This window comes from Anopheles aquasalis, chromosome 2, assembly GCF_943734665.1.
Source record: "Anopheles aquasalis chromosome 2, idAnoAquaMG_Q_19, whole genome shotgun sequence".
Lineage (NCBI taxonomy): Eukaryota > Metazoa > Arthropoda > Insecta > Diptera > Culicidae > Anopheles > Anopheles aquasalis.
In genome coordinates this window covers 69,118,147-69,134,541 of record NC_064877.1, presented here as the reverse complement: position 1 = coordinate 69,134,541, position 16,395 = coordinate 69,118,147, and the positions used below count along the sequence as shown (strand labels likewise).

The 16,395-nt window shown below is 51.9% G+C and overlaps 1 protein-coding gene across 1 annotated transcript in view; it reads right to left on the bottom strand.

The window, feature by feature from the left end:
* The window catches only part of LOC126573192 (protein naked cuticle homolog), a 66,501-nt gene that overhangs the window by 46,640 nt on the left and 3,466 nt on the right, over window positions 1-16,395 (bottom strand). The window lies entirely within an intron of this gene.

The following is a 16,395-nucleotide window of genomic DNA, read 5'->3' as shown; positions in this document are numbered from 1 at the left end:
AACACGCGTTAAACGTATGAAAGCGGTATCGATGCTGGCTCGCCTGATCGCCCAGAGCCAGAAAGAGAAAGATACAGAGACAGAGACGAAGAGAGAGACAGAGAGAGTCAGAGAGTGCCAGAGAGCGGGTTAAAAATCCAAAATCCACCATAAAAGCCAAAGCCAAACCGCGCGATGCGCTTTTGTTTGCGGTTTGCGGTGGAAGAAACCGAAGAGAGATCGAAACGAACATGCCATCATCATCATCGTCGTGGTCGTGGTCGTCGTCGTCGAAGGGATGGTCGGTGGGGTGCACGCGGCACCAACGGCGACTGGACTGGCCCCCCGTACTCCCTTGCTTCGATCCCCACGATCCCAAAGGGAGCGGCTCGGTGAAGTCTTTTGCGGTCTCGATGCGCGCTGACTGCGGTGGTGCGCCTTCACCGGCCGGAGAGTTAAAAGCCGTACCGCCATCGTAACAACCCAGCCCTCGGCGGTACCGCCACCACCACCACCATCGACGCCGGTCTGCTGGCTGCTCGTCACCTACAGTCACAGTTACCACCTGGCCCCCGGGGGTATGAAGGGAAGGTTTTGGGACGAAGAGATCGTAAAGAGGGCCGCGTAGCATCGTCCAACCATCTAACAGACAGACACATACACATGGCATAGCGAGGTGGTTGGGTCTGCAGTCGTTTGCCGTTGGAACAAATGGAGATCGCTAAGGATCGTAAAGACCACAAAATGAAAAAAAAATATCTTAAAAGTACAAGTCCTTTTATTGTTTAGTAGAAGTTATGCAGACTAAACCAAGAGTTTACTAACTGCAGTTAAATTTAATACTTTAATGAGACTTTTTCAAGACATTATTTTTTTGTCCTGTTAGGTGTAACTTCCAAAAGGAATTGATTATGCTGACCAGAGGTCATTGTTATTGCAGGATGGTATTGTTTAATCCTTCTATCACCAATAAACGGATATCTGTAGAGTCTTTTCGCAGTATAAAGTAAAGTTTTATCATTGTTTTAGATAAAAAATATTAAATTTTAATCTTTTAAATAATTGGAACCAAAAAACCCATCGAAACCAAAACCCAGTGTCCCAGCGGCAAAGGAAGAAAAGGCGACCACGAGACCACGAACGCGGTGAAACCGAAAGCCGCGCTGCTGCGGTGATGGTGATGCGATGATGATGATGATGCTGGTGCTCACCGACGGGGGGTTGAAACGGACCGACGGATGAGGGCTGCTGGCCGAGGGCCGAAGCCGAGACCGAGGGTTGATGGCATTGATCAAACGGCGCGCGCGATCGGCATGAGATCTAACGGGCAAAGACGGCAACGACGATCAAGAGGGCGAGCGAGAGCGAGATAGGCTGGAACGAGTTAAGAGCCTAGGCCGCGCACATTCAAAGGGCAGCAATCAAGGAGGGGACCGGCGGCAGCAGCAGCAGGAGCAGGAGCAGGGATCGAGGGGTAGACCATCATAGAAAACGATCAACCGCCTGTCCGACCGCCCCACCGCTCACCACATCACTCCGAAACCTCTTCTGTTGAAATACCGCAGCCTCTTACCAGCTGTCATTCCGCCCCGCGGGCGACTGCAAGGGGGCACACGTACAGAGAGACGCAGCACAATCATCATGGTCCAGCGAATGGAACGGAACGGAACGAACGGGTGGCTTAGCGGCATTCATGCGGTTTGATCAGCGACGATCCTCTTAAATTGACACGCCGCTAATGTCGCGGCCCATTGCAACCTGACAGTCAAACGTCAAATCGCGGCGTTCGCATGCGCCGTTGGGACTTTAACTCTACAGCCTCGCTGGCCGTTGGAAGCATTGGTGGGTGGGGTGGGGGGTGTTTGTGTCTCTCCTCAGCAATGGCAGAAACCAAACCACCCGCAAAAGGCTACAAAACCTTCGAATGGAAGTGAACTCGCGGTTCGTAGATTCTTTCCCTCGAGAGACATCGATTCGGTTCGATCGGATTTCCATTTGCATTGTTGATCGTTCCTCCGCTCGCGGACCCTTTCCCCGAGTGTGTTTGTGTCATCTACATTTTCTGGCAATCGATTTCATTCTAAATATGCATTTATTCACAGCACACTGGACACTTTCCGAACGATTCGGAATAGACTGGCGGCTGCATGATAGGAAGCTTCCGGCGAGAGTCTGTCGTCCCAAAGAACCGTTGCATATTTCATAAGCAGCCAGCAACAGAGACAACAGAGCAGCCCCAGAGAACGATACGATGCGTCTCTCGGAACACACTTTCGATTTTATGAATCGAATGGGGGGAGGGGGAATGGAAATCACGACCACAAGTAGCGACGCACAGATGTCCCTCGATGTTTATTCTGACAAGATGCTTAGACGATTTCCATATTATTCAAGAGGGCACATCTTAACTGTCTAGAATGCTTTATCAACGCAAACGAACGAACGGAGGATCTTTTCTTTTCCATCTCATGTAAGGGAATCGGACCACCATCGGGTACTGCTGCTGGCTCTGTCAAGCTATCTCTGCGACCGACCCTCGACTCGACTCGGCCGTAAAGATCATTGCATCGAGGTACTTAAAACCCTCGGCCTATCAAAACACACGCAACTCGTTTACGATCAACCGATGGCGGCCGCGATGGCAACGGGAACTGTAGACCACCTGAGGATGATGCGCTAATGGAGACCGGGACCGGAGTACATTCCTACACAAACCGTAGTCCGTCTGCTGGAGACAAAATGGGCCGTTCGTTCCCGGGGTATCAGATACGGGGGATTTGTAATTAAAGATAATCATTTAAAATTCTCCTTCTACCAGAGACTTCTTGAACAGAGCGCAACGGCACAGAACAAAAAAAAATGTGCCCAGTCCTGGTCAGCCAGTTTTGTTGCTCCTGCCGGATGTTCTTCAAATGTCGCGCCATGGTTTGGTACCTGAATGGTGATAATAATGTACACAGAAATAAAACAGCCCAAAAGAAATCTTTCGCACCCGGCTCGTTTCTCCACAAAAACCCCGCAAATGCGTCACAGTGAAGCACTTGTCCGGGTCGCACGGGCGCCCCAGCGCGCCCATATTGTCTCCATTAAACGACAATAATCGGTCATCGAGAGCGCATTCGTCGATTCGTGCGTCGCCACAAATTGCTTCGCTCGAACAGCGACAGCATCAGGCAGCTATCGACGAGCCATCTTATGAGTGCCTCCTCTCCGGCCGTTTGTCGGTGTCCCATGAAAGACCGCGGCTCCGTGACGTGACACTGCACTTTGACGTGGGGAGCCCACTTTAGGGGTCTGCGATAAAAACAAACGCGGGAAATGTTATTTTTATGTTCATCCCTCCTGATTTCGGCGCGTAAAATCGGACACTGAACTGGCGGAGCCCCAATCGGTCACACACGGACCGGGTTTGTGCGAACGTACAGAAAAAATAAACGCCAAACAGGCGAACCGTGTCGCTGCAATCGTAACCCCCCGCCCGTTAGAGTGCCTCTCGAAATTGGCAGAAGAGATAGTGTCCGGGTCGATGGAAATATAAATGGCATATAAAGAATGGTATTGAGTTAATCTGTGGCTTTCGGTGACTCTTTGGAGTAAGCTTCGTACGCATGGATCCGTCTTACTGTGGATGGTGCATTGTATATGCCAGCTCTGGTATGGTCCAGAATATCAATTACCTGCAGGAAGAGAGCAGAAAAACACAAATAAACCGATTAGTGAATCATATTTGGCAAGTTATTTTATAGGAATTATTTATACTAATAAACACTGCTTTAAGATTCCAGTTAATATTCACTTCTTATCAGAATATTTCAGAATAAGAATTGTTTGTTGCACTTCAACCATTTCAGCAGCACAAATCTTGAGGTACAACCAAAGGTAGTAGTAGCAAAACAGAGCAAATTTGTGTAAATTAAAAACTGATTAGCAAACCCACCTACCGCTCCCTCTTTCTCTGCCTCTCTCTGACGGCTCTCGGCATCCCAAGTAGGTTTGTAATCGCTCGCCGGTACAGCTCAACCGTGACGCACAGTTCAGCCGCGAGCTTGCGACGAAAAATCGCGCCAATTAACCCTGGCCGCGGCAGGCAAGAGCTATAAATTGCACACATTATCACGCCGATGACGGGCGAGCAGCCGGTCGCAGAGGAAAAGAGAGAGAGAGAGAGAGCAGGCGATAGAGAGCGATAGAAGCGTGCGTGGTTCGCACTCTGGCGATTACTGATGATGGTGTGAACAATGTGGCGCCACTGGCTGCGGCTACGGCGGCAACGTGCGTTTGAAGTGCCGGGACTTGAGCGCCAGCACCCCTAGCTAGCGTCCGGAGAGACAGGGAAGGGGGTACTGGAGCATTCGAGTGTAGTCCGTCCGATAGACTATCGCGTAGTCTGACCTACTCGTGTGCTGGACTGCACAGTATACTGATTCGTCGCAACGACGGCGAATGATCGACCGACAGACCGAGGATCACATATGAAACGTTAACATAATCGATCGAGTCCTGTATCGGTCACGGGTTCTCTCTCAAGTGTCACAAAGATCACGTTCCGGCTCGTTGAGGCATACTTCGATCGAAACAATCTCCAGTTCAGCACCTCGACCAACACTTGCGCACACTCCGGGACTCCTGGGCAACCTCAAGTCGTTCCATTCTGGAAGGCAGCAGCGAAAGATGTGGAACACTACATTCCATTCGAATAAGTCATCACCGGGCTAAACATCAACGCCTGGGTGATGCTGCTGCTGCTGCTGCTGCTGGCTGACGAGCACTGCTGCCTTTGGTGGAGAGCACCGGAGAAGTAAACAAACCCACCGCAGACCCGTCGCACAAACACCCGCACTTCTCTTCCTACGAAGGTGTAGCCGAGGAGCAAAACGCTGGACCACGAGCGACGCTAGTAACGTTTCACCGCAAGCAAACACCGCCAGCCAGCCAGCCAGCCGATGATGCCAGGTCGCTCAAAACTCACGGATCTTTTGGGGTGTTTGTGCTCATACAAACGGGCGGACAGAGAGACACACAGATGCGCCGCCCTCCCGTAAACCGAGTGCCGCCGCCGTCGTCGTCGTCGTCGTCGTCGTCGTGGCCACCAGGAAAGCAAACTTTCTCCCGCTGGTTGGTGCTCGGCGTGACTCGGCCGCCACCGCCGCCACCTTCAAAGATCATCGAATGGAGCACATTGTTTCAGCTTTTCAGCGGTCGGAATCGGATTGCCGAAAAGCAAACGGTCCCGAGAACCATATCCATCTGTTTACACGGACCACGGCCCCGGCCAGATCCGCACGGGATGGCGCACTTAAACCCTCACGGGTGGTGCACGCCCGGCCGGCCGGCCATGCTATATGAGTTGGTGGTGGTGGCCATTGTCGGTTCGGTACACATCAAACAACACGCCATCCCCATCTAGCCTCGGGTGTGTGAGGGTGTGTATCCGTTGTTGGCCCAGAGGGGAGCAGGGGGGGGGGGGCAACTTGCCGTCGCCCTCCACTCCCGTTTGATACGAACACCGCGCGTCAAGGTAACTAATGCAAGTTATGGCTCGCATCGCGGCGGCGCTGGTGTTTACCTTCACCCGTTTGGAAGATGATCCGCAACAACTCTATTCCAATATAGACTTTGTATGGCTTGTGAAGATGCTGAGGTCGCGATATGGTTTGAGTTTTTTTTTATAATGCGATCAACCAAAAGAACTTCTTCGCCAACGCACAAGAGACAGATCGAAGATTCGTGAGCTTTCCGCACTGGAGATCTAGGGAGGCGTTCGCATTACGTACTCGGTAGAGCGTGGCCAGCGGCCATGTGTCAATGTGCAAGTTGTGCCGCGAAAGGCCACACATGGCCAGTCGACAAGCATCGAGCGATTGGTGAAACAGTAAATTTAAACCCAAGAGACTTTAGCGAATGCAGTGAAACCTTTCAGGGGTGCACAGTACTGTCATGTACTGTGAGGTCAGCTGCCACCACCAGGTTGTCCATTTGTATCGCAATGCAATGCAGGATCATTTTTGACGATTTTTTGTGACGTAACCTTACGACTTTATTTTTTCAAATGAATGGCATCTTAAACTATAACTTTTGAAGAATATTTAGTTTTTTTTGGGGAAGATTTGATAAAAACTTCATCCATGGCAACAAATTTAGTCGTGTCTTCAAAAAGACACTTTTTCGAACTACACAGTACTTAAAAAATATTCATTTCAATGTTTTGCAAAAACAAATTACTCCATGCTATACACTCATGGCGTATTATTTTTTTTAGGTCAATCTGTCACCGAACGCCGTGCGCGAACTTCATTATGTGCCGTCTCTGAATGGGCCCTCCTCTCGCAGAAGACTGGCTCTTGGCTCTTGGTGAAGTACATGCCCGCACTCTTTCCGCTGAGTAACTGGGTTTTGCTTTCCAGCAGGACTCTTCACAAACTTCACGTCGAGTCCTTTCCGGGCTTCAAGTATCATCAAACTAAGGCACTGGCCCGGTTCTTCCGAGCCGAATGAATGAAGATTTACTTGGCCTTTATTCTCCAACGGTTATATCCTCGGTCCTCGAGCTTACCAACAGCAGCAGCCTCGACTCGACAGTGGAGCTGTACGGGCGGGCGATGATGTCATTCGGTGCATCACCTGCGAGAAACCTTTCCCTTTGATCGCACTTCGTCCTGCTGGTGCTGCTTTCTTCCGAGGGGACGAAATGCCTCTTATTTTCCCACCCGCTGTAAACTGGTAGCTCTCGAAGTCGCAGTCGCACAAGTGTTACACACTACAGCAAGTATTGTACGGGTTCTTACGCCCCCCCCCCCCTCTCCCCTTTGGCAAGTCCTTTGTTGACACCGGCTTGTAGGGTGCGATCGACATAAAAGCGTAGGACGCGTCCTGGTGCTGCCTACCATCCAGCGCACTTGAGTACGGAGATACGTGTACATTCTGTTTCTCGAGTTCCTTCCCCTTTTGGATGATGCCGCTTCACCTGCGTGGTACTCAAGATTCCACAGACTGGCATTGGTCGCAGCGGCAAGATGCACAATACCGATGGAAGACGATACAGCTCAGTTCCTTCCTTTAGCGTATTATTCCTCATGTACATTCTGAGCGGGAAGACACTGTGCATCACTACACCCACTTCCACGGCAATCGTTAGGCACAATACGAAAAAGTTGTAAGAAGGGATACATGCATGGCCCCATTCCCTGGAACTTCCGAGATTGTTTTCGCTCAATCCTCAAGGAGAAATCTCGACCATAAAGAGACTTCCAATAGGTTGCGAGTGTTGGACCGCAAGCATACATGCATTTGGCGCAGGCATCGCAAGGAAAACAACCCGCCCGTACCTTGAGCAAAAACGCTACAAGAAGAGGACGGTCGATGATGAGAGGCCAACGAAGCCAACGGAAATCCACAGAACACTCGTGAACGAAGGAGATCATGCTGCATTCGCCCGTAACGAAGACCGATCTCGCACCAGCGCCAACGACGACCGTCCAACTACAGCACAAAGCATAAGACCTAACCACCTAAGCCCTATACGCGCCGAATACGAGCGGCGTGACGGCAAACCGATTCTGTGGTTTATTTATTTATATTCCTGAGCAGCTTTCCCTTTTCATCCGTGGACCCCGGACCCTCGGTTCACTCTTCCCCTCCACACCAATTTTCCATCTAAATCCCGAAAAAAGGGAGCAGCAGCAGCAGCAGCAGCGGAATGTGCTACAGGAAGATGAGATGCGACTCGTGGGGATGCCAAGGAATTCGATCCGACCAACAACACCAACAAACAAAAAAAAGGTCAAAGTGCGGTGTTCTTCGTTTGTCTCTTTGCACAAGCGCGAATGTGGTGCCGTGTGGGAATGTGGGTCATGCAAATTGAGGTACCACCCCGCCCATGGCTTACGATGGGATTCGGAAGAATGCACACGACAGAAGGAGAATGTCCAAAGGTCCGGGAATGGCAGGATCCTAAGACGGGTTTTCGATGAGTTCCGGCTTGTATTTAGAGGCGATGTCATGTGTTTGTTTAGAGAAAAGACGGATGATGCTGGCCCATTCTGGTTCATCCTCCACCATGATGCTTCCCCCCCCCCCCCCCCCCCTCGAGTGTACACGGATTCTACACGGGACGTTAGTGTCTATTTATACGATTGGCTGGAAAGCAGTGCCCGCCGTGCGTGCCTGTGTCCGCGCGTATAGGGCGCTCTTAAAATAATTTTATTATAACAACCACCTACTACCAACCATCGCCTGTTCCCCCCCGGATCCCCGGTCACCACCACAAAGCGCCAAAGGCAACCTGTAATTTCTGACGCTGTGGCCTGCGGTCTGGTCGACGCCAAGTCTGGCCGAAAAAAGGGCCCTACGAGGGGGCGGGGGGGCAGCCGGTTTGATCACACCTCGGATCGCCCGAAAGATTGGGTTCCCGGGAGATTTAATCACGCCATTGTGCCATTCCGGTCCCCGGGCCCGGGAGACGAGCTGTCGTCATGCCGGGGTCTGAAGACGGGGTCGATCCACCACGTACCAACCGACGGTGCACTGGTGCTGCTGCTGCTGCTGCCGGCCAGGACGCCACGATCTGAAACACGCGATAGTGCGCACGACGGCAGATGCACCAGGGAACCGATGATGATGGTGATGTTGATGGTCGTTGCGTTTGCACGAGAGCTAAGACATGCCCCCCCACTGGCCAGCTTTGCACCTTACCATAATTATAATTCACCCATCGACACCGTGTGCATGCCGCCACCGCTCCACCACTTCGCTCCGCCAGAAGCCGGACGGAGAGCGAACCATTTAATGACGCTTCACTCGGCGTCTGTGTCCCGCCGGTTACACCCCCCCTTTCGGTTTGGCCACATTTTTACACGTTTCATCATCCATCCATCGAGCGATGGATGAAGTACGAAGGAAGAAGAACAATCCGCCACCGTCACACATTACCAGGGTCCGCTTTATCACAGCGCGTCTCTGCGCGTCCTATCGCCCAGCGGTTTTGCAGCGCTGAAAATTGCTTCCTTCCTCCACCAAACAACCCTCCCCCCACCCCATCAGAGCGAGCACTTCTCCTTCCGAATGATGGCCAACAACACACCAGCGCTCATTATGGTGTCCCCGGACGTCACGAACGAAAACGGACAGCTCCGCCCAGCTCCACGCCTCTCGAGTTCTCCGCAGAGAGGGGGGGGGGCTCCTTTCTATCCTTTCCCGGTCGCAGGATGATGCCGGGGACGCCGCGCGATCGCAGTCATCTTTCGTCGCTTCGCACCTTCGAATGGCGCAAATTACGGACGGAACGCGATGGGTGGATGGCCAGGCCCCGCGCGACCGGGCGTTATTATTGCTAATTATGAATTATTTTTACATTTTTCCCGCCAGCCAAAAAATGCCGCTGCATCGGTTTTGTGGCGGTCACCTTCACCTGTCCTCGCGCTACTGTGCTTTGGCCATCCGCACGGTTCGCCTGTTCCCGCTTTTTTTGGGGCGGTATTTTCCATCCCGGCCCTCTTCTGTGTCCTGCCGGACGGCTGGCACGTCCTTTTTTTATTTAAAACATAAAACAGGCCATCTTGGGTTCCTTTGAATTTCGTGACTGGGAACGTGACGTGACTTATACACACCAGCTACATACCACCTGGTTTTTTTGTAACATAATGCAAATTCACTTCTAATTGAAGCCGCATAACAAACCACTCCAACTTATGCGTTCCAGCAGTCCCGTTTGCGATGAATGCAATTCCTAACCCACTCCTAACAATCGCACAGCTAACCAAACGGACGATCCATAAATGAAGCGAACACGAAAATGGCCAAGTTGACTCCGGATAGAGGTCGCAGCAGCGAGACGAAACCTAGCTGTCATCTCCACCGGACATTTGTCTTCGTCAAGAGCCCAGTTCTCAGGTACCACAATTGTCAACCATTTCCTGTCCAACGCAGCTCCCCCATCGGAAGATCGGCACACGATCCAACGCACGCCGGCATCATTATTGTTACATTTCCGCTCCCGATGATGCACCGCCGTGTGTCTCGTCATCGCATCGCGTTTGGATCGTTCGTTGGTCCGTCTTACGTCGCCCAAACGATTCTTCCTTTAGCCTTCAGGCTTCCTTGGCGTGTTTTGTGTCATTCAGTCGAGAGAATTCGGAGGCTCCTCCTGGGCGGGGAAGGGATGGCAGAACACCCGGACCGGACCGAGCCTCGTTTTGAGTGACAGATGGATTCAATTTCACAGTAGCCCCATTCCATCACAGGACGGACTGGGCGGACAGAACGACTGGACTGGATTGGACTTGGAGTGGACAAAAACGGACGCAGCAAGACGGTTGCCGTACGGTCACATTCCCAAGACGTCATGTCGTCAAGCGACCTGACCTTCCACGTGCTGCAACCGTTGGCCAACAGTGTTGGCCAGCCAGCAGAAAGTTCGCTTCGCACACAGGCCGTCGTAGCCGAAGCCCAAAAGACCACATAGCCAGAACGGTGGAACAGGAATTTGGGGAAGGAAGAAGCAACGAGGCCGTACGTTGTTGCGAATAAAAAAATGGGACGAAGCACAAAAGCCTGTCGGGCCGCGGCCGCTGACGGATCAGGCCGACCAAGACGACGATCTGGACGACGACGTCCGGACGTAAGAAATGCCGCCACCGCCACAAAGTTTCCCGATAATATGCGCCCTCTGCTCAATCGCCGAGAATGCAACAAACTGTGCAGCAGAGAGAGGGAGAAACCATCTGCAACGCTGGACCATTCCGCTTCCGAAACCCTTGCCACCACGGTTCCATGGCATAAAAGAAGAGGCCGCAGATAGGAAGCGCTCGGTCAGCTCAATCAACTCAGAGCACATGAACCGGCGCGCGCGTTAGTCGCCCCAGTCGAAGCGAATTCCTTGATTACTGCTAGCGCTAATGGTGAAGAGATCTGCTGATGCTGCTCCTGCTGCTGCTGCTGCTGCTGCTGCTGCTGCTGCTGGTGGTCAGTCCAATCGGAATGGCCCTTCGAACCACTGCTATGCCGGTGCATATCCGGTGCACGCGATGCATTAAGGTGAGCAAGTGTACGGCCAAAGAGTGGCCCATTTTTTGTTCATAATTTGCCAAATGCTCTGTTGCGACACAACCGAACAGACCGACCAACAACAGGGCGGGCGATCAGCAATCCAGTTTTCCATGTTCCCGTGTCCCGTTCCCGTGAGCCGGATCTCTCGCCGGATGGCCGCCCGCTGTTTTGCTGCACACAATTGCAATAAAGAGCGGTCCGAAGCGGTCGAAGCCGTGCATGGCAGCCGTAGCCGTAGCCGGCTAATTGCAGGCTACGGCTTCGGCGGACAATCATTTCCCGTGGGCCAACTCTTTCATCTGCGCGATCTTCTCGCCCTTCCGAAAGGGGCACGGGGCCCCACTCGTTGGCGTCGTTTGGTCCCAGGGTGCGCCGCGGGTTCGGATTTCTTGGAAATGAAACCGTAAAACATTGTAGCTACAATGTTGAAGGCGGGCGTAACAATGCGGGCAAATCAGCAAAGGGAGGTGCACTCGACATTGTGTGGCGTTCTCATTTGCCAAACGCGAGTCCTCCACCAATCCACCACATCATCCGACTGCACTTTTCCGGCCACCATTTTCATTTCCTAGATACTAGAAAACGGAACGATAGAATCCCTTTTCTTTGCCCGGTAGTAAGCGTAAACTAGCCGCAAACGAAACAAAGCCCAAGATTAAGGTCCGACTTGTTAGCCTCAAGAGAGTCAACTGGCGCGATACGTGCTACTTAGTACCCCGGTAAACGGAAACAATCCATGGAAGTTGGCTGTTGGTTATTGCAAAAGTTAAGGAACAAAAAAAAAGCACTCGCCATATTTAACGAGTTCCGTCGTGGCTGCGGCAGCACACGGAAACAAACCGGAAACCCTGTGTGCTTCCGCTTCCGAGCACAGTGCCTCCAGAAAACGAAGACGGCTTACCTACTTTTTAACATCCCTCATGTTTCAACTGTACAACGATGCTCTCCAGTGGGGGACTACATTAGCTTCCCCAATGTCCCATCGCTCGCTGGGAGCTCTCTCTCTCTCTCTTCAAACACCCTTGTGAAGGTGGATCGTGGAGGTGCCTTTCCTGCTGTTTCCTTTTGATCGACAAGTAGCTTCATCATAAAGGCCACAAAACTGCACCGCATACAATGCATACAATAATGGCGCGAACGGTGAAAATGGTGCCGGGATCCGAAACGTACTCCACACTCTTGTGCACTCTGCGGAGGGCAGCCCGGCGCACTGGCACGACGTGGCGCAAAGGATGCTGGCCTGCTGATGGCGAAGCAGGGTGGTGGGGATGGTGTACAAAGCACCGACCGACCGACCGACCGGCTGGTGCACCCGGTGTTGCAACCATCATTATCATTATCTTAATTTTCCCCACAGTTGCACTAATTTTGCACTCTGCATACCTGTTCGCCGCGTCATCTCAGGGGCACAGGGGTGAGGACTACGACGGCGGTGGGCCCCGGGAACAGCAGGGGGGGGGGGGGGGGGTTCCATTTGCAGTGTGCGCCACGGTGCAATTGCGCGAACACCTTCTGTTTCCCTTCCGACAATGAAGCAGTGGCCAGGGGGCGGCGAAGCATGGGTTGCAGGGTGGTACGAAAGAAGGAAAAAAAAGAGGCGCACGTAAGAGTCGAGGAAAGCCCTCTTGACGCGATATGCTGGCGACAGACGGCCGCGGCTCTTGCTGCTCTTGCTCGAGGACACGCTCTTGGGTTGCGGAATGGATTTGAGAAGGATGCAAGCAAAAAACATGCATAAGGCATAGGGATGGAAGGAACTGAAAGCTCAAAAATAGTGCCCTTCTGTTCTATTAACCTTCTTGGCGCGAGTGTTTTTGCGAGTCATGTTTATGCACGAGTCATGTTGGCCAAAATGTAAGCCATCTTTTATTCAAAGAATAGAACCTTGCGTCGATGAAATGCTTCTAACAATTGAGAAATCGTTTTATCAAAACATATCGATATCAAATGAAAATTTCGATACAAACTATTTTTGACGAAGATTTTTAAATTTGCCCAGAAATTGTCGATGGACAGCAGCTGGGTAACTTTGAGAGCGGGTTCGCCATCTTCGGTTTCACATTGAAATTCAGCCGCTCGAGTCTTTGCGTGCTACTCCGAGACTCTACTCAGTGGCCGGAATTTCCGCTTTCTGACATGTTTGCCCATGTCCACCGGGTACTTTTTAACTTTTTGGCTAGTTGCAGTGATCGCACGGCCAATCCCACGCAGCGATGTAGCCACTTTTTCCTCGGTCTCGGTCGGATCAAAATCCTTTGGAGCTTTTCGGTCGGTCAAAGTCGTCGGCCGTCCAGAACCATGCCTTCTTGTCATGCTTTTATTGTTGGGCAATAGAGCTAAGATCTTACAGATACTGGAACCGCCATATCCGGCGCTCACAAAGTGATACACGATGAACTTTTTGGACGCATCAGGATACCCGTTTTTACAAACCTCGGGACGAAGTTGCTTCACTTGTTTCGTCATCATAATTAGAGTTCGACTGATAGAGCTTTCAAATTTGGTCTGATGATTCATGGCTAACTACTATTGATGCTGCATTTTTAGTTTCTGCAGTGCGATTGACGGTTTGGTCATGAGAAATCGACAAATTTTATCTCTTTTTAATCACTACGTTAGCTTTAAATATTTTAAAATTCTCCTAGCATACGATGGTATGCCAAAACTGGTCCGATGGGACTATTGACTTAAAAAGGGGTCCATAGAAACGGTTCAATAACTGGAGGAAACCATTCCGAATGCCATGGAACAAATTGTTTTCGAAACATCGAAGCTTTTCTCTATGCCGTTGCCTCATCTCCCAGGAATTCGTTCCATTTCCCCCTCCGCTCAGAGGTCCGCGTGTATGGTGGGTTTTATGTGTGCGGCCGCGTGCTAATATGCGTGAATAAGTTCGGTACACTCGGCCGCAAAAGGCTCCGTATGCCTCCGGTAGAGCCGTAGGGTTCGGAGGAAATGATGTGATCCTTTGATTCGATTCCCTTAAAGATCTTTCCAAAAAGACGCAGCAGCCCAGCCTCGCATGATCTCCCTTTTTGTTGGATCGTGCCATTAGACCCGGGAAACACACATACCCACACGCACATACATAAAGAGAGAAACACGTTGGGTTCAAACAATAGCATCAGCAGCAGCCCGAGACCGAAAAGGTCTCTCGGTCTCTCTTTTCTCGACCGAAAAAAAGTGCCGCCAATGCTGCCGCCGCCGCCGCCGCCGCCGATGGCACAGAGAGAGAGAGAGAGAGGAAAGGCGGTCCAACCACCGACAACGAGCATAATAGGAAGCAGAAGTAGAAGAAAAAGTAGAAGAAACAAGAAGATATGGCCAGAAAGGATGAGGAACAAAAGGGAGCACGAAGGGAAGGGGGCAACAACAGAAGAAAAAAAATATCCAAAGAACGCACGTATGCTCCTTGCCCGTTTCTTCGCTTTCTTGTCTTCGTTCTACAACCCCCTCACCCTCCCCCTCCTCTCCACCACTCGACACACGTGCACACTGCGTGGTCTTCTTCTGGAGCACATGAAAAAGGCCGGGCCGGTACCCGAAGGAAGGAAGGAAGCAAGGAAGGCAGATAAAGCAAGAGGCGAGAAGCTGGATGGTTGGGTTGCGGAGGAAAATATGCTGAACAGGGCTAGGTAAGGGTGGGTGGCGGGTAGAGGAAAAGTCGGAGACGCAGAAGGGTGGGATGCGCGGCCAGAGTGACAGAACGAACGAGCGAACGAACGAACGAAAAGAAAGAACGAAAAGAAAGAAAGAAAGCAAAGGAAGCGCGAAGGAACTGTTCAGAAAGGCAGCGTCAATGCTAAAGGGCCCATGGGCCACTGGGATGGCCGAGAAGGACGCATCGAAAAGGAAAACCGACAAAAATGTGGAAAAGCACACGCACGCACGCACGCACGCACACACAGGCGAGCGTGTGCGCACTCCACACACGGCACGCACTCTACACGGGGGAGGGAAGAAGCCGCGCAAAGGCCGACCATCCCCTTGGTTTGGCCGCCGTAACGCAACGGTCCAGCAGCACCACCGATGGCCCACGGACGGCCATACCGTGAGGACCGTGCAACACAGAGGCGACGAGGTCGCACGGAACAATTCCGAAAACGCGACCGAAATAGGAATGCCGCTGAAGTTGCCGCCGCAGCCACGCAGGTTTTTGGGTTGGGTCGGATCGGTCGCTCGCTACGATAAATCGATGAAAAGCCTACCGGCACGACGACGACGACGACGACGACGACGGAGGACAGAAGGTTTACGGGCAGGTAGAGGACGCTGGAATGAACCAGGCGGAACCAGCGAAGTAGTGGAGCCCGTACGTGGTGGTGTGGGGGCCAAAGCGAGCGAGAAGCCGCACGCCGTGGCCCCCAAACAGATCACAGAACCAGCGCCGACGACCACAATCTGAGGGAAGAACGTTCGAACGGCGTACGATCGAAAGGCGTTCGGTGAAGCGAGATGGTGGGAGGGAGACGCGCTGCGCTTCGTGCTGCACGTTCCCCCACCCATATGCCGTACGCCCTGATAATGTTGACGAGCAAGAGGTCCAATGGCGGCATGGAAAGGGAAAATCGTTGAACGATCTTGTGACGTTTTGATTGCACGATCAAGCTCTCAGTAGACGACGCATCAGGTTGGCCTACTACTGTTAACTGCTAGTAACGTGAACAATTCGAGAAAAAGGCATCAAATACAGCTGGTCAAATCATATTTTGAAGTGTCTCCGCAATGCAAATAATGTGACCATAAAGACATACAACAGACAGCCTTGCTTGCTAATTGGCATTTTTTTCTATTTTAAGATTTCATCTTCGTCTCTTTCGAAAACAGTTCCCCAAACTGGCAACGATCTCAGCAAACATCTGTTGATATGCTGCTGTGCCTACGCTTTTCTACGTTTTATTACTTGGCCACGATTAAGACTTTCTGGCAAGTCCGAGAAGATCCGAAGATTCGATCCGGCAGAGACAGAGAGTGAGAGAGCGAGTATTCCACTGGGTGAAGAATTTTCCCGATGCGTCTTCCCGTACCAGCATCAGCACACAAAACTAGGTCAAAACCATCCCCCACACCGAACGGAACCGATGGCGAAGGCACGTACACCGGACGCGTGTCTTCTTTGGTGTGAGACGAGACGCAACACAACGGCTGGCTGGAAGAACGCGCCCGGAAGGAAAAGTGTGAAAATTAGCTACGTGAGTGACGTGAAAACTCAACTCCTCCGCTGCTCTTGGACCGACCAGCCACCGACCGCAGAAGGCAGCAGATGGCGATGGTTGCCATTGTTGTTCCCTTCCGGGAGCCATCTTTGACGAATGGCAGAGAATCCATCGGTCTCGCCGCCCCCCCCCCCCCCCCCCCCCCCTTAATGACTGC